Source organism: Mustela nivalis (genome assembly GCF_964662115.1).
Source record: "Mustela nivalis genome assembly, chromosome: 1".
In the NCBI taxonomy this organism is placed as follows: Eukaryota; Metazoa; Chordata; class Mammalia; order Carnivora; family Mustelidae; genus Mustela; species Mustela nivalis.
Window position 1 is genome coordinate 60,268,383 of NC_139020.1, and position 18,418 is coordinate 60,286,800.

The 18,418-nt window shown below is 38.3% G+C and overlaps 1 long non-coding RNA gene across 14 annotated transcripts in view; it reads right to left on the minus strand.

Moving 5' to 3' along the window:
• The window catches only part of LOC309870423, a 497,103-nt gene that overhangs the window by 47,076 nt on the left and 431,609 nt on the right, over positions 1 to 18,418 (minus strand). For 13 of the 14 annotated variants that reach the window (XR_014314572.1, XR_014314573.1, XR_014314574.1 and 10 more), the window contains one exon: positions 16,852 to 16,899. This is a non-coding gene — a long non-coding RNA (uncharacterized lncRNA). Of the gene's footprint in view, positions 1 to 5,478; positions 6,257 to 16,851; positions 16,900 to 18,418 lie in introns of those variants that run through there. The other variant, XR_014314585.1, reaches the window with a different exon arrangement.

Sequence of the window (18,418 nt, forward strand, 5' to 3'; positions counted from 1 at the left end):
AACTCTGGTGTTGCATTTATTTTTTTTAATTTAATTTTTTTTCAGTGTTCCAAGATTCACTGTTTATGTACCACATTCATTTTGATATAGTATCATTATACAACACCACAAGGATGTGAGTTTTTTGGGTGGAACTGTGATTCTCTAACTGATCCAGAGTTCATCACCAAATAGAACTCACTATGAATTAAGTAGTATCTGGCTTTGGAAAAATATAGATTGGATGTCACTACTCTTTACTTAAAAAAAAAAGTCATCTTTAATGATTTCCATGAACTGTTACTAGAACTTCCTTCTGAGGCATACATGATCTGCTCCTGAAAACTATACAGCCTCACCCCCTAAATTCCATAATGCTTTAATATTTTGCCACACTAGACCCTCACCATTCCAGATTCTAATATGTCTTCATGCCTCAGTTCCACTGACAGTCCCTCAGTCCACATTTTTCTACCAGGTGAAAACTTCATTCTCCAACATTGCCTAAAAGATCACAGCCTTTCTGGGTTTTCCTTCTCATTCATCTTAGATTCAACCACTTTGTCTAGTTTCCCACAGCATTTCCCCTATTCTCTTCTACATCAGTGTCTTTTTTGTTCTACATACACTGAAGGTCTTTGTTTCCAAGTCCCTCTCCTAGAATCTAGAAGGTTAACAACTGAGGGTATTGACCTTAATCTTTCACCTAAGTTTTACAAACAAAAAAGGGAAATGAAGCATGGAGTATTGATATACTTGGCCAAGTAATGATATCCAGTTGCTACCTTGCCATAACCAATGCTCAATAACTGTTAGATGGATAATATAGAGTCACTCAGGTACACCTGGGTGGCTCAGTGCATTAAGCCTCTGCCTTCGGCTTGGGTCAAGATCTCAGGGTCCTGGGATTGAGCCCTGCATGGGGCTCCTTGCTCAGCAGGGAGCCTGCTTCCTCCTCTCCTCTCTCTGCCTGCCTCTCTGCCTACTTGTGATCTCTCTGTCAAAAAAAAAAAAAAAATCTTAAAAAAAAAAGAATCACTCATTCAATCATTCACTCACTTTTTAATTATTCATTAATTCTACTTGCTCAAAGAAGAAACTAAAGACTGCTTTATAAAAAAGGTTTTCTGTTCATTTAAAGAAAAAATCTTTTACAAATCAACAGACTAAGAAAAAGAAGTCTATTATATTATGATTACTATTATCGAATCAAATAAATAATGGACACATCTAGTACTTCCCAAGCTAGAGTCAGGAAAACTGGGTTATAAACTGTGGAAAACTGAGGAATGTACCAGCTCACCACTTAACATTCCTGCCTCAATATACCCTATAGGTATTTTACTATTTCATACTAGCATGAGTGCCTGTCCTACTGGCAAAAGTAGATGAATCGCCTGCCCAGAGATACTGAAAGGAAATGAAACAATTTCACAGTAATACAGGGAAAGAGAACACTAACATTTACAAAGTTATTTATTGTCTAGATCAGGTAGTAGATTCCAAACATATATTATCTCACTTAAATCCTCATAAAAACACTAAAATGGCTAGTATTTATCCATTTTAAATGAAAACATAACTGAATGTGAGAATCTTAACTAAATTCCCAGGGGCCACTTTCCTAAGAAGCTGGGGGATCCAGAATTAAAAAGCTGAAAGCCCTTACTTAGTGTTTTCCATTTATATCAAATTACTTCTTAGAGCCTACTTCTAAACCAAAGAAGTTGAAATCAATGTGGATTTATATTTTAAGGGAAAGTTTTATGGAAGACTTTAATGTGGGCATCAAAAGAGAAAGTAATAGCTAACATTTATTGAATATTACTGTTCTAAACATTTTGGATCTATTCACTCATTTAATCCTTACAACAATGTTTTTGGAGGTGAGTACTATTGTTATTGTTGTTATAACTTTAAAGTACGGAAACTGAGCCAAAGAGAAGACAATAGACTGTCGCAAAGTCACAAAGCTAGTAAGTGGCTGTGCAGTCAGAATTACAGCCCTCAGAATTTAATCATCATGTACCACTCATTAGGCTATAGTTCCCCCCCCCCAAGATTTATTTATTTAGAGAGAGTGAGAGTGGGGGAGAGCTGCAGAGGAGCAGACAGAGCATCTTAAGCAGACTCTGCACCAAATGGGGAGCCCGACACGGGGTGCACAGTCCAACTTGGGACTCGATCTCACAGTCCTAGAACATGACCTGAGCTGAAACCAAGAGTCAGCTGCCCAACCAACTGCGCCACCTAGGAGCCCTAGGCTAAAAGGTTATTAAAGGAGTCAGCTTAAATAAAGTTCTGAGAGCAGGGCATGCCACAGAGTAGGCTTTTATTAAATGTTACTGTCCCTCTTTTTCTTCAATCTCTAAAATTTTATAATTGTAATAATGATACCTTTATTTTTAAAGTATATTGTGCTTTTTAAAGACTTAACAATTTTCGATTTCATAAAAATAGGGTGCTGAATGTAGAATATAGTAAACTAGTATTAAAATGGTGTAGAAAAGTATTTAATGTTTTGCTAAATGTTACTCATAAAATAGAGTTAAGCGACAAAGTATGATTCCAAACAGTGTATACGGTGTTTTACCATAAATTAAAAGGCACAAAGAAAGAACAACAATAACTGGAATGGTATAGCCCCAAAATTTAAAGGAAATTATTTCTGGATGATTGTGAGTGATTTTAATTGTCCTCTTGTATTTTATTCTATATATTCTACCATGCCTATGTATGTTTTTCATAATAAGAAAAATAAAATAAAAAAGAATATCTGTGTCAGAAACATTCCGAATTTATTGATACAACACTGAGCAGAAATATTAGTAGAATTGTGTAAAATTCCACACTTGTTCAGAGATGGAGCTTGAATAGAACCCAAGATTCCTCATTTCTAACCCAGTGTGTTTTCTCTTATTTCCTATTCTCTCCCCACTGGTTATCATTACAAGGAATTTAAAGTAACCTATGGGGGTGCCTGGGTGGTTTAGTGGGTTGAGCCTTTGCTTTTGGCTCAGGTCAAGATCTTAGGGTCCTGGGATCGAGCCGTGCATCTGGCTCTCTGCTCGGCAGGGAGCCTGCTTCCCCCTCTCCTTCTGCCTGCCTCTCTGCCTACTTGTGATCTCTCTCTCTGTGTCAAATAAATAAATAAAATCTTTAAAAAAAAATAAAATTAACCTGTGAAGAAGACCCTCTGGAGGGTGGTTAGAGGTGCTGTGAGTGCAAATGTTCTATGAACACACAAACACATACACACACACAGGTGTCCTAGCACACCAGGCTTCTTAAGTTGCTTATGTAACTGTGTAAGCCATTTTTTTCCTGAGTCCAAACTGACACTATATATGGCAGACTGATTTTCTCTAATTCTTCACTCTTTCTGTAATAGAACTATATATCCACACATACCACATGACTTTACTATAACTCTTAGTAGTGTTTGTTAATGTGGGGAACAGACTATAACTCTGTCCCCTAGCTTTGAGTTTGGTCAAGTCACCTGCTATGACCAATGGAATGTTGGCAGAAATGCTATGAGTAGTGATTTGGCTTGACTTCTTATGCCCATGGAATTTGCAATCAGGAAACTTTGTCTCAAGTATCTGGTGTCTTCACCCTGAGTCCCAGAATAAGAAGCATATGGAGAAGTTATGAACCGAAATGCAGCCTGAAAGTGAGCTTCTCAGACTCCACTATCCCAGCAACAGCAAACTAATATACAAACACTATAAATGTAATCCATGGTGGCAGGTTTTGTATTATACAAATATCTATATCTGTCTCTATATAGTATATATACTATTATACATATGTATATATGTATATATATAGTATACATCTACTGTGTCTCTCTCCCTATCTCCCTATCATTCTATATATCTCACAAGAGTAGAAAACCTCCCACTATATTTAGCACATGTATTCACAAATACATGAGGAAAAGTTGTCATTTGAAAGTTCATAACTAAAGCAGCTACTATGCTTCTATACTTTTTAGTTAGCCATATATGTGCTTCTCATATTTCACTGCATAGAAAAAAACCATCTGGGATCTTATTAAAATGCATATTCTCATTCAGTAGGTCTGAGTGAGGCCTCAGATTCTGTATTTCAAACAAGTTCCTAGGAGGTACTGATATTACTAATATTACTATACTGTGAGTAGCAAAGGCAGGGAAGACAGATAGTGGTAGTCATATGGAGGAAATAGCCACAAACAGGGAAGACAGTCTGGAACAGTATGCAACTAAGAATGGAAATAATTTTGACTGTTTATCTTTATCTTGTAATGAAATAATTTATGTAAGAGACAGAAGAGTCAAAGGAAATGGGCCTTGCAAACAAATAAAATGAAAGCCCTCATGTTAATGGTGAGTATAGATTCCCGGTCATATGTATGTGTGTGTATATATGCACACATACACACATACACATACACATACATGTGCATGCCTGCTAATGACTAGTACTAGAATCCCACTCAAGCAGTGTGAATGTAGCATCCCAGGGCATTTTATAGGAACATAGATACTCTCTGTCCTTTAAATATATACTGATAAACTAATGACCTTGCAGCACTCATTTACAGAAAACCCCTACATATAAGTTCACTTTCTGAAATGTAGTTTTCTAACAGCAAACGTGTCTTTATTTCTCTATTTTCTCTTTTTGATACTTCATCTACTCTACTAAAATCTATTAGATTAGTTGTCTTAGTTGGCTCAGGCTGCCATAATAAAATACCATAGACTTGTTAGCTTAAACAACAGAAATTTATTTCTCTCAGTTCTGGAGGATGAGAAGCCCAAGATCAAGATGCTGACATGGCTGAATTCTGGTAAGGGGGCCTCCTTCTGGCTTGCAGATAGCCACCTTCTTACCATTCCTCACAGAGGGGAAGCTCTGGTGCTTCCTCCTCTTCCTCCTCTTCTCATAAGGGCACTAATCCCAGTATGGAAGGTCCACACTCATAACTTCATCTAAACCTAATTACTTCCCCACCTGCTTCTACATATGAATTTTGAGAGGACACAACGTTCAGTCCATAACATTAGTACTTCTCTAATTTTTTCAGGTCATGGCATACATAGAAAAGGGTAGGGGCTCACAGGTGGCTCACTCAATTAAGCATCTAACTCTTGGTTTTGGCTCAGGGTCATGAAATCAAGCCCCACGTGGGGCTCCACACTGAGTGTGGAGTCTGCTTGACTGTCCCTTTCTCTCTGCCTCTCTCTCCATCTGCCCTCCCACTTGTGCTCTTTCTCCCTAAAATAAGTAAATAACTCTCAAAAAATAAAAAAGAAAGAAAAGGGTAATATTGTCTTATTCACTGGGACAAACTAGGAGAGACTTGGGGCTTTAGAGGAGGCTCTGCTGAGCTCTATATGAGTAACCCTTGGGCTCCAGCTGTCCGAAGGCCTCCCCGAGGAGATCCATACCCATCACGCATAAGTTGGCAAACTATATACACTGTATATAACCAAAACCTCTACAGAACACAAATAGTATCACCAATTACCATCACTGTTTCTGAGCCTCATTTCAGATCTTTCATAACTAAGCTGATGTTTTCTGGAAAACGAGTATGTAAAGGGGTTTCCTAGGCAGTAGATCAATAACCACTACAGAAAAGATGAGGATATTTAGAAAATTATACTGTAAGGCACAGTATAAATTCCAAGAAAGCCACTTTAGGAAATAGCAGATGAGATAGTTTCCTTGAAGAATATGTTTTTAAATTTTTAAAACTTTAGACATATCCAGGTATCACAAGGGATGTTAATAAAGTAAATGGGAATCACCATTTCTTCCTGAGACAGAGACTTGTTTTCTTTTTTGAGACAAATTTAGGAACTGCCAATAGTTTATCTTCTCAGAATAAAACCTTAACATTTTTTCTAAAAGAAGGGAAGAAAATATTTTTTTTTCCACAGGAATATAGCTAACATGCAACATCAGGTCCTTTGGTACTCCCACGTGGACAAGATACACTACTTGGAAAACTGAGATGCCTTTTCCTGGAGTTTTCTTCATCCTTTGCCTCCTTCAGTCCAGACTGGGCCATTGGGTAATAAAGAGGAGGTTTGTGGTGGTAGGGTGATCTTCTTGGTCACCACACCCTGAAAATAGCTTTAAAATTGGGCACTGAGAAGCAGGAAGAGAGTTTCAAACTTTCCATCTCGTTGTTTGAGTTCTGGGGCCTCATTAATTTCTCTCACAGAAGATGGACTCTTCCCTGGTGCTGATTATAGATATAGTGGATTTGCATTTCTGCCTAGAAAACAGGCACCAAGAAGACTTCACCATGTCTCATTCTAGACTGGATTCGCATGATGGTAGCAATAAATATCCCTAAACAAGAGTCATTCAAAAGCTTGTTGAATTTGACCAGATACTTCAATTGGTAGCAGGTCCTGCCACCATTCCTACTGTTTGATCCTGAAGTCCTCAACATTTTTTTCTCCACCATGTACACCAGGTACACCATCTCCACCATGTACAAGAAAGATGATATTTAGATTCTAACACATTTTCATGGACTTACCTTGAGTTATTTGCAACTTCTGGAGCACAAACTAAAACATTACCATTGGCTCTCACTTAATAAAGCATGTTAGAAAACACAAGTATATGAGTAAAACTTCATTATAGGAACAATCTTGTGTTTGTTGCAATTTAATTTTTAAAAGAGTAAATCAAATACATAAACTACCTAAGTTTATTATTCATAACAAATCTTTTGTAATGCATCTCATGCTTGATTGAAACTCATGAGTGTTTCTCATTACCGACAATAGAAGTCACTAGTATAAATTATGCATTATTCATTCATCTGACAAACATTAATTGAGCATTTACTATATGTCAAGACAGTGCTAGATACAGGAGACCACAGGTGTATAAAACAATGTCTCTTTAGGTGTTAACAAGTGCTGACATGAGCAATTGGGCTTCTGTTGGACTTTGGGAACCAGGATATGAATGGGCAGTGATTCACTGGAGGAAGCAGACAGCAGAGAAAAAGGGGCTGTGAATTGACTAATTAAAACAAACAAACAAACAAACAAACAAGCAAACAATCTGGGTACCTGTCTCATTTTGGGTTCTTCCAAAGAAGAGTCTGCAACAAGGACCTGGGTACAGGTTGTAATTTGGAAGGTGATCTTAGAAGGCAGGCATGAAGGAGTGGTGAGTGAGTCAGAGCAGAGGACAAGGCAACGATGAAAATGTGTCAAAGGGGCCAGCCACCAGTGTATCGACTGGAGCATAATTCAACCAGTATCTCTGAGACTTGTGCCTAATGTCTCCAGAGGTATCCGAGGTATGGGTTTGAAAGAAACAGAGCCCGGCACATTTTTTTCTCCAGTTCTGTTCTTGCTTTGGTTGAGAGATGCTCCAGGGCATTAAGTGGCTAACCCTGCCCACCCACCCCACATTTTCCCCTATCTAGTGTAGGTTTCTTGAGCTCCCCTAGCCATGGAAAAGATCCTGGGAAAAGCACTCCTGAGGTGGGACTCTGGGCTAACACAGAACTGCTTCAAGTGGAGCTGAAATCAGAGGTGAGCTGAGGGGCTGAGATAAGGGTTAGACACATCTGCCCGAGTAGCCAACAAAGACTTCTGGGGAGTGGGGCATAATATATTGCAGTCTGATCGAGCAGCCCCTAAAGGATGGTATGGGGAAGGTTAGAATGACATCTTTTTACTAATTATATTCCACATAAAGTGCCTCTGACTCCTGTAAGAACTCAAACTTGGCGACAGTAAATTCTGAAACTACTCAGGTAAGAAACAGAAAAATGATGATTTGCTAATCGGCTTACCTAATTCTCTGGCTAGGATGTCAAGATTGGACTCAGCAGTTCTTGTGAAAATTCTGACACTCATTCACCAATTATCCCCTAGAAGGTGCTATGTATCGATCTCCTTGTGTTTCAGGGAAGAAATCTTTGAACTGCTCCAAGATTTCCAAAAATGGTGATACATTTTTGCATCATTTTGTCATGACGGGCCTATTGAAAAACTTCCTGACATTCTGAATTCATGGCAGTAATATCTACGCTGCTGTATTTGGCTTGCATTTTTGTTTTGTTTTGTTTTGTTTTGTATTAAAACAGAGGAGAAATGGGTAAAGGTTAAAAACTGTACCTAAATGTATTAGGCTTGAAGGGTTCGAACATAAATGAGAAGTTTTACAGGAAGTTATTCAGACCTTTAAGCTTCTATAAACATTTCATCATTGCTGACAAGATCCACTTTAGGTAACCCTGCCCAAGCAGTTTCTGTGTTGCTATATGGGTGAAGGTGAATTTATTTTGCAATTCACCAAGCAGTGTAGGAATCTTCTGGGGAATTTTGGTTTGGGGGTCCAGAGCCCAAGGTGGAACAACAGATACTTTTGTGGTCATAGGAGAAGAACTGATAGACCCCACGTTCTTCTATTATAATGTATAAAAGAAGGAACTGGATTCCTAATCCCTAGAAAATGTGGTGGTGGTAGTAGGTGGGTTATGGTCCCTTATATGAACATACACGGCTTCCCCCTGACAATGAGTGGGCTAGTCTTTAAAAAAGTTCTGAAAGAGAAAAGGAAAAGCTCCAAGGGACCATTTAGGCTCTGTCAGTGAGTTCCATCCCAAGACATCAAATCCAGTTGCACAGAAACCAAACGTCAATATTTACAAAGCTCCTTCCATCTTCTATCCTGCTTCCTTTTTCATTCGTGCCTTTTCTGCTTTTCCTTCCTCCTGATTCCCTTGATCCTTTACTTCACCCTCTCTCCCATTTGCGCTCACTCTCCCCACCCCCATTAGTCAGGCCCACCACGCGTTTTTCCCCAAAGCGGCTTCAGTGACAGAAAGGAAAGGACTTCAAACAAAGCCATCGTCCAACACACAGAGCTCCAGTCCCCTGGGGGACTGTGACTGGGGCAAAGCCTGAGGAGGGGCGCTCACCCCTCTGGGGCTCTTCAACCCAACAGGCGATTAGGCTTCAGCCGGCTGATAGCTGTATGGAGCCTCATGATTTCAAAGCTTTCAGAGGCTGACAAGGACTTGCTAATTTAAAACTTTCTAACCAATTACAATCACAAAGAACTCAGGACAATAATCAGTGAGCAAAATGAAACTGCTGGAGTGAAGCAGCCCTAGCAGGTTTCGCTCTTGTGGCTCTGCACATGACGTGCAGCTGGGACTCTGCTTCCACAAGTAAATAAAAATGCATTATAAAATAAAAACATGCACAATGGGTCCCTCTTGCTGTCTTGCTCCTGGTAGTTGGGTCTGGAGGAACCCTGTCCTGCATGTAGCCCATTAATTTCTGATGGTGTTAATTAAAAACTTTTGATGCTGGCTTGAATGGAAAATACCTCAAACACTGTTTCCTCTATTGAAACACTAAGTTCCAAGTCTTGGATTATTAGGTTAAGCTCTGTCACAGCAGTGAGACCAACATAAATGCTTTTCATACCATCCGACTACTACTACTACTACTAATAAGAATTAGTAATAACAAATGAAAAGAAAGAGGAGAAACTGTTTAGGTTGAAACTCCCTCATTTCAACCTGTTTTGCTTTGTTTTGTTTTTAGAACTAAATTGAAAATTCGGGTCCCTGAGTGTAGAACATATGATATTTTAAAAATCTTTTTTCAAATCCTTACAGAACATTCAAATCACCCAATGTTCCAAGACCTGAATTTTTTATATTTTAAAATGGGGAAAGCTGCTTAAAATAAGTGAATCAGCTGCTAAGTGATTTCTCTCTGTCTCTTCCCCTACTCTCTTTTGAGAGGCTGAAAAAATGCTTAAAATGGTATATGCAATTGATATGTGCTGCTTAAGAAGCTTAATATAATTACTGAGGACTCTGACTTTCTATTTAAAATGAAGACAGACTGGGGCAATAAAAACTATGAGTTGTGAGTATTCGTCCCTCTAGAGGTATGGAAAATGTTTCCAAACGTTTAGTCCACTGCACACGGTAAGGGGTTTCAAGCAGTTATCCACAGGGCTCTCCGTCCCCCCGGAAACCTAGGGAAACCGAGGAAATCCTGACAGTAACGTAAGGAGCCAGCGTAACAGATGCTGTGCAGGAAGCCAGCAAATAAAAATGCATCTCTGTAATCCAATGCTTTGTGAAGTGCTAACGAAACCAACAAAACATTCTGATTGGTTTCTAAGACTCTCCTCCAATTTGATTTTTTAACCATTCTTCCCTGTTGTTCAGGCTCCTGAATCCCCGACACCTCATGGGAGAGGGCCCTCAAATGTCAATTCACCGATGCCCTTTTCTCTCTTCTGCTCTCATGTGCTTCACTTTCTCTCCCATTTTTCATCTCTCAATCTGTTTATTCATGCTGTCTGCAACATCAGCTGAATCCTTGAGGGACGACAAAACTTTCCTTTTTTACCCTGAAGGTCTTCATCAGTCTTATTCTTGTTTTGATCTACGCATCCCTAAAGTGGATGAAGTTCTGCATAAAGAAAGGCGAAGCATTTTGGCAAATCTCCTTTCCTTCCCTCCCTAACCGCAGGCTGCACTGACCTCACCCTCTTGCAAAAGTTTGCCGAACTGGCCTCCCGGCCTAATGTGACATGATGGGGATGCTTCAGCAACATCAACAACCACAATAACAGACAACCCTCACCGTAAAGCACGCGAGGGGAAGATGTAGAGCAATAGCAAGAGCTAAAACTCTAAAAAGGACGTTCGGCCTGAGCAAATGACAGCATGAATCTATTTGTTCACAAAATTTATGAATTTTCCTGGGTAAATTGACAGGCGATATTGTCTACAAAGGACTAGTAAATGTAAATTAACTAACAGATATGTAGCAAATGAATGCATTTAAAGATGATTTCCAGCTGAAATGATTTTTCTTCATAGAGACCAAGTTTTTGTTAAACTTAATCCTACTCTCTTCCCTCTCCAGCAGCAGAAACATCTGGTCGGTTTTAGATTCCCCTTGGATTTCCAACTTCAAAGGGAATTATAAAGAATAACAAATTCATGTACCGGCACTAAAAAAATTAGAGCAGCAGGAGAGAATGGTAAAATTGTCCTTATTTGACTGCTAGTGACAGGCGCCACAGGCAGAACTATAAGAAAAGACAAAGGCAAGATCACCAGTTGACAACCAGAGTTCCTAGAAGGGACAGAAGAATCTTTGGTTACATGCAAATATGCACAGGGCCCTTAGCAATCTAAAAGGAGATTTCTCCTTGCTTAAAAGAAGAAAAAAAATTAAAGGAGTTAGAAGGTGAGAGAGAGAGGAAGGAAGAGGAAGGAAGGAAGGAAGGGAGACATATACCTGTCACAAAGTAAGCAACCGCAAAAGTTTATTCAAACAATGATCTGGAGAAAATCTTAAGGACTCAGCCCCTGGGTTTTTTATTTGATCTATAGAAAACCTGAGTTCTGATTCTACCAAGGGCTAGATACGCTGTCTCAGAAATAACTCAGGCTCTTAAGAATGCACTAGAGTTGTCATCTCCTCCTAAAAAAATGAGACCTCCAAGAGTCTCTTCCTTGCCCTGGATCTTTGTCAAAGGATGGCCAGAAATTAAAGTACTCCATGAGTGGAGGACTAGGGTCTGAACGAACTATTGATATTTGCTGTTGTGCCAAGTTACGCTTGACACTACGTTATAGAACTGGATTTATCTTTCTCCTCTGTCATGTACTAGGAAAACTGAAACATACTTCTTAGAGTGCAGGTCTTGATATAATCAAAAAGAAAATAAGAAAAGTTAGGGAAAGTATAATTTTACCCTTATAATTAGCTCTTATAAACAGCTCTTTTCTTTCCTTTTTCATGTACAATGTGTATAGCAGTAACAATAAAAATAAGACATGATTAACCAATCAACTTGTTCATGGACAGAGAGAGAGTTAAGGGCTAAAATGTCTTTAAATAATTAATTATAAAAGTCTTTAAACTTAGTGTTCAGAGGTTACAGTTCCCCACACCACAAATACATTAGGTTGATTCACAGAGTGGCCCTCAAAAACCAGAAAGCAAATTACTTTTGACCAAAAAATATTTATCAACAGCATGTCAAGAATATTTCACAGGGTAGGATAGAACAAACAGAACTAATTCTCTGTGGACCTTAGCATGGTTTACAAATTGAGCAGTCCCCCAAAGAGAAGACCATCTCCCAAGTAAGTTGTCTGTATCAGAGGCTTTGAGTCATCTTTAATGAAGGAAGAAAAAGTTAAGACTTTTCTTCAGCATTTCCAATGTAAAAGGACTGAGCTGGCTGGAAAAACATCTTGAGTGTCTGTCTAGACATGGGGTTTTCAATCTTCCCTCGCCACTCCAGGTAAAGCAGGATCACCCTAGTGATCTCACTAAGAGAATGCTGTAATTCCTATCCTGATGGTAATTGCATATGATGATGTATTACACATCCAATAACGTTTGTCCAGAAAATATGCCAACTTTGTGAAACATGGATCTGATCATATGAACAAACCTTTTTTTTTTTTTTTTCTTTTGTAACTATCTATGTCTTTGGTCTAAAATGAAAATCCTGGCTTGACGCAGGCCTTTACAAAGGATTCCTTGCCCTGTATAAGCAGAATCATCCAATGATGATTCTGAACTTATCTAGGGAGAGGAAGTAGAGGATTGGAATACTATTTTATTCCAAGAAATGCTTTATAGCTTGAGGATAGATATGGTCCCAAATAACAACAATTGAGCAAATACCAGACCCAAAGGCAGAACATAAGGAAACCCCACAAACATATACCAAGAAGCAAACACTATCGTTAATAATAATAATTATTATTACAGCTATTATCAGAATGAGGCATTGATGGATCAATTGGGTATAATATATAATACATTAGCTAGAAAGAACCAAGGGTAAACTTATGTTTATCTTTAAAAGGCAGTTTGTATTCTGGTTTATATGTCATGAGTTACATAATTAACACTCATGATTACAGGATGCAGGAAGAGATGAAGACTTATACCTTTATTTCAGTTGCTGTATTGTTAATATCAATCTTAAAAATAATGATGAAAAGGTTAGCTATTTTAAATTATGGGTATTATGGGGTATGGTAAAATATCCTTGCAGCTTTAAAATAGTGGCATAAAATATATATTTAAATTATAGAACTCATTATTGGACATTTCTGTCTATAAATGAATGATAAAATAAATATACAAAATAAAAACCAAAAAAAATAGTTAGTGGCTAGAACCCACCTATCTTTCCTTGGAATGCCTGTCTCAATGCCAAGCCATTAGATCCTTCCCTGACCTTTTCAGGGCATTTTAATAGTGGTAACACCAAACCAGGGTAAAGGAGAAATAGTATCAGAAGGCTGAGAGGGAAAAAATGAAATGGGAAGAAAAAAGCGTTTGTATTGTTTACACCATCTAGTCTGGCAAATTTTACAGATGCTTTCCGTTTGCTTGGGATAGTTTATTGCTTATGCTATTTCTTTTCTTTTTCCTCCATGTGCTTCCCTCTACCAACTTTGGCTGAAAATACTTTGTATGTGTCCATACTGTAAGCCCTCATTTTTTTGTAGAGATTTAGTGTAGTGAAGAGCACTTTTTTTCCCCCTTCTTCTTCCCCAAGGGTTAGGCACATCAATATTCTAGCTACTCACTTTCGAGGCCAATGGAAAATGTGCTAAGATTAAATAGACCTGAGTAACACATAAATCCAGTTTACACTGATGCAGTATGTTACATAGTTACTCACATCCTGAATTTCTGATGAGTGGAATACACCTTTTGGACAACACACTACTACTGAACCATCACTGACTACAATTCAAAGACAGCGAGACAAGACTAAACCCTAACTCTAGGTTCTCTACAGAGAGCATAATTTGCACAGAGCTCTCTTCATCTGTGGAGCTCTGTGTGCAAAGGATCTAGTCTAGCCATAGAAAACCAGGTTCTTTAAATGTTCTCAGAGCAAACTAGAGCAATACTTACAAGCACATAGGGAGTGCCCTTTGTTCAGCAATATACTGTCTCTTTTGACCCTCACTTCCCCAAATAGCGTTTTTCTTTTTTTAATTATTCAGACTATTAATATAAATTCCTCCCTTTTCAGACTTCGTAAGTGCCCTGTTAGGAAGAAACCTTTCCTTTTTGCCAATAAATCTTTTAAAAAACGATGCTTTTAAATCCAGTGTTACGTTTGGTTTAAGTAGATTGGCCATATTTATCCACTATGGGTTAGCTGCAGCCACACTGGGCTTCTAAAGTAGTCAGAACACTCTAGTTTCCTTTTACCTCACATACAGAATTGTATATAAACAGCATATATCCCATAATGATAAAACTAGCAGCAAATCATCATTTTGAATCAAGTAAGAATAGTGCCCCCAAAAAAGATCCCCCAAGAAGCCTAGGCAAATCTATCAAATGTCTCTCTGGTCAACCGAATTGCCCTTTGGATAACAGGTGTACCTAAGAATATTATGAGACACTCTGTCAGGACCTTATGACCAATTGTAACATTTTAAGAAATATAATGGCAGTATACTCAGAAGAAAAATACTCCTATATACAATGATTAGAATTATTATCTAAATGTTTGTATCATGAACATGTGAAAAAGTCCTTATGGGCCTAAAATCTCAATGGACTAAATGCTATGATGTCTGGGGTTTGCTTCAAAATGATATGGTAGCAGCATAGGAAATGGCAGACCAGCCTGGGGAAGGGTCCATAAGAGTTCAGTGGAGTAGTGTGTCTATGTTCACATATTTGCAAGATTTCATAACAAAAAATCCAAAAGTATATACTGATTTGAACTTTCACTCCTTTAGTCATTATTGATTGATTCATTTACTCTTTATATGCAAGACATGGTGGGGGCATAAAAAGTAAAACAAAACAAAACAAAATAACCCCACAATACTCTTGTTGCATATTTAGATTAAATAAGTGATTCCTCTTCAGAAAGCATATATACTTATGTAAGCTAATGTTCATAGGAACCATGTAATTACATGTAAAATTCTTAGGTTAAATTTTGAAAGCAGGACACAAAATTATGTACAAAGTATGTTTACAATGTGTTTTTTAAAAAATATATCCTCAGGGGGAAACGAGAGTAAAGAAATACATCAATGGTTATTAATGATTGGATTTAAATTATGGAATTAATTACTTGTATTTTTCTTCATTTTACTCCTATGTGTTTTTCCAAATTATTTTTAATGACCATGTATCATTTTCAAATGAAAATAAATTTTTATTCATTAGTGGATAAGATGTGCTCTCCTCTCCTGAGGAGCTTTTCACTAAAACAGAGAAACTGCAAACACACAGCTTTGCCTAGATACTTTAAATCTTCATACCTAGAAGTGAAATACACCCACAGGAAAAGAAATGTCAATACAGATTTTTATCTGATCATAGAAACATAAAGAGCTTTCTGTGTGTTGTACAGAAATAAGGGAGGAACCAGCTTCTCTGCAAGCCAGAAAGAGTGAAATTCAGGCCATTTTTTGATGAGATCCTTTTGCGATGAAAGCAATGGGAGCAACAAATTTAAGTTACCAAGTAAGCCTGTCCCTTGAGACCTGACGCTCACTTATAGGAGTTCCTTTTTGGTCAGCATAAGAAATAAAGCATGGGAGTGGGGGGGTGCGAGTCGTTATAATCCTAAAGGCTGGAGGCCTTCACTGGTAAGATGGGTATGTTCAGAGAGACAGAGGTAGATGTGCGACCGAATGAGAAACAAAAATACGACAACTATGGATTATGTGCAGTAGATATGGCAAGTCCCCACTAGAGAGCTATCTTTATTACCCCAAGAGATTATTTTCCTCATTTTATGCACATTCATATAAAGTGAAGTCAAGAGTATAACTTTTAAAGGTTTGGATGAATATGATGTTCATGACTAAATAAGCCTGGCTGGAGCCAGGCAGAATATCATCAGATGCCAGGCAAGTCACCCCCTCTGGTCCTCCTCCCTCTCCAGCACACTTGCCAGGACATTTCAACACCGGCCAACCTCTAGCAAACGCTAAGCTCTTTTAGGCTCTTTCTGACTTGAGGATGCTTTACGAATACACCCTTAGTCCTGACCTGCACTCTCCTCCCAGCCACTGAAATCTCAAGAACTCCCGAAGGCCATATACGATACCAACCTTTTTGAAACTTCACCAGTTTCCATGAAAAGACACACACCCTCAAAGCTTTCAAAGCTAATCTTACTCACAGCTCTGGTCTTGGGCCTCTTGGCTCGTAAAAGAAGTGGCTATCTGTATTCATGTTCCTAAAGGACACTTCCCCTTCCATTTGTGGGTGTAAACAAGAGCAATCGTGTCTGATTTTAAGATTGATTCAAATGAAGCAAATACATTTCAAATTTTTAGCATATCATAGAATAATAATAAGCAGTTCAAAGTATCACAAAATGTATTCGGAAGGTTCTGTTTTTGTTTGTTTAATGCCAAAGCATCCAACGTTCCACGTGGGAAACACCAGTTTCCAACCTCACCACATCACCCTTTCTGTCCATTCAGGGATCTCCTTTGGATATCTGTATCCCTGGAGAGCCTGCCAAACAAGTCCTTTGAATACTTCTACCTCTGGGTGGCAAAATCATCATGAAATGTTTGTTGAAATCTGTGACCAGAGGCTCTTGGGATCATGTTTCTAATCATTTTAAATGATGGTATTTCAAACAAACAAACTGGATATAAAATCTGTACCCTTCACCAATGTCAAAATAAGTTCTATTCAAATTTAGTATTTGAGGTGATAGACACACCACAACCTTTACATCGAATTCTTTCAGAGTCTGGGAGAAACACACTTGACTTCTTCGTACCTCAATATTGTAGACTGCCATTTAGGGATAACAGAAGTTACTCACCGGACAGCAAAGTTCTGAGGAATATCCAGTTAGTGATGGCGAAACATTCTGAAATGAAAAGAATACCATAAATGCTGGGCATTTAATAAATGCATGACAACACGATGATCATGGGGGGGAAACCCATCTGCTTCTCACCTTGGGATGCTGACTCAGTGATACTACACAGACAGTAAAGGAGACTTCCTTTTGGGAAGGACATACAAGTGTACACTGGGAAAGGGGTGTGTGCAGCTGTCTGCGTGCTCAGCTTTAAGGGCTCGAACCAGTTGCAACCAGTTGTGGATGACTTGCTGCCCATTTTTGCAATTCACTGTAACTTGTATTGGGAAAGTTATGTTTTATGGTTAATTATCCATGGTCTGTTTGAAAAAATAAATCAAACCATTGTGAACCACCAGGATTTGCAGCTCCATTTGAACTTTACTGTACTTTTGATTAAACATTTTTGTAAATAAAAACAAACTGGTTTCTTCTTGTTTTTGGTTGTTTGTTACTTGTGTTCTGGATATAAATATTGTGGCAATGGTGGGAGAACGAGTTATGGATTATTTACCCTTGGTTTCATGAGTTGTGAGTTACTGGCCTTATTCTCCTTCATGAGTATAAATAAATGTATAGTATTAAATTCCAAGTCCTGTAAGACAAATGGAACGACTGAACTGAAACCTTTTAAAACCAAAACCTTTTATGCTAAGTCACAGAGCAACAAAACAAACCCCAAATTAACATTTAAAAAGCTTCTACTGTGGAGCAACAAAATCCCCCAATATTATATAATCTGCATTTTAAAAACTGCTTGCCTAACGAGCAGCAGTCTATCAATGATTCCACATGCTTGTCTTCTCACTGCTTTTATAATTTAGAAGCCATAGGTGATTTACCAGAGATCACCTCCCACCCTCAATATCACCACCAGAAAGGAGCCTTGAAAACAACCAGCATAACTAACTGAAGTAAAAATTGATTTAGAAAGATCTGGAATTATTGTAACTAAAAGTAGTGAAACTCTACGTAAAGGAAGAACTTTATAAAAATTTGTCTATGGCCTTCATCCTGACACTTATATAAATAAAAGGAGTCTGAAACACAATTGTCCAGGGAAAACGAGAAAAGCCAAGATTCAACACATCTGCCTATGGCACTTAATGAGGACCACCAAAGTAGCTTGCCAAAAATTATGTTTTAAATGATCTACTCTTCCATGCAACACTGACCACTGAAAAAGACCTCTAGGAAACATAAAATTGCCTTCTGCGATTTGCTACTTTTATAAAGACAGAGACAGGATAATAAAGGCTTTCTTAAAAAATGGGGTGACCTGTCCATCGCTGGGACCTGAAGAGCACTGTATCAGATTTCATCTTACCCTTCCTTCCTCTCAAGGTTTGCTGCTCACCTGCAGAAGCACTGTGAAGGAATGGCTATGGAAGGTCCCTCACCAGCTCACAAAACGTGGTAAAATATTTATGAAGGGGCTAATCTTTGCAAGGCACAGCTAGAGTAATTCTGCTTGGGAAGGTAAGTCAGTGGCTAAGGTTCTTGTTGCAACATTTAAAAATATCTA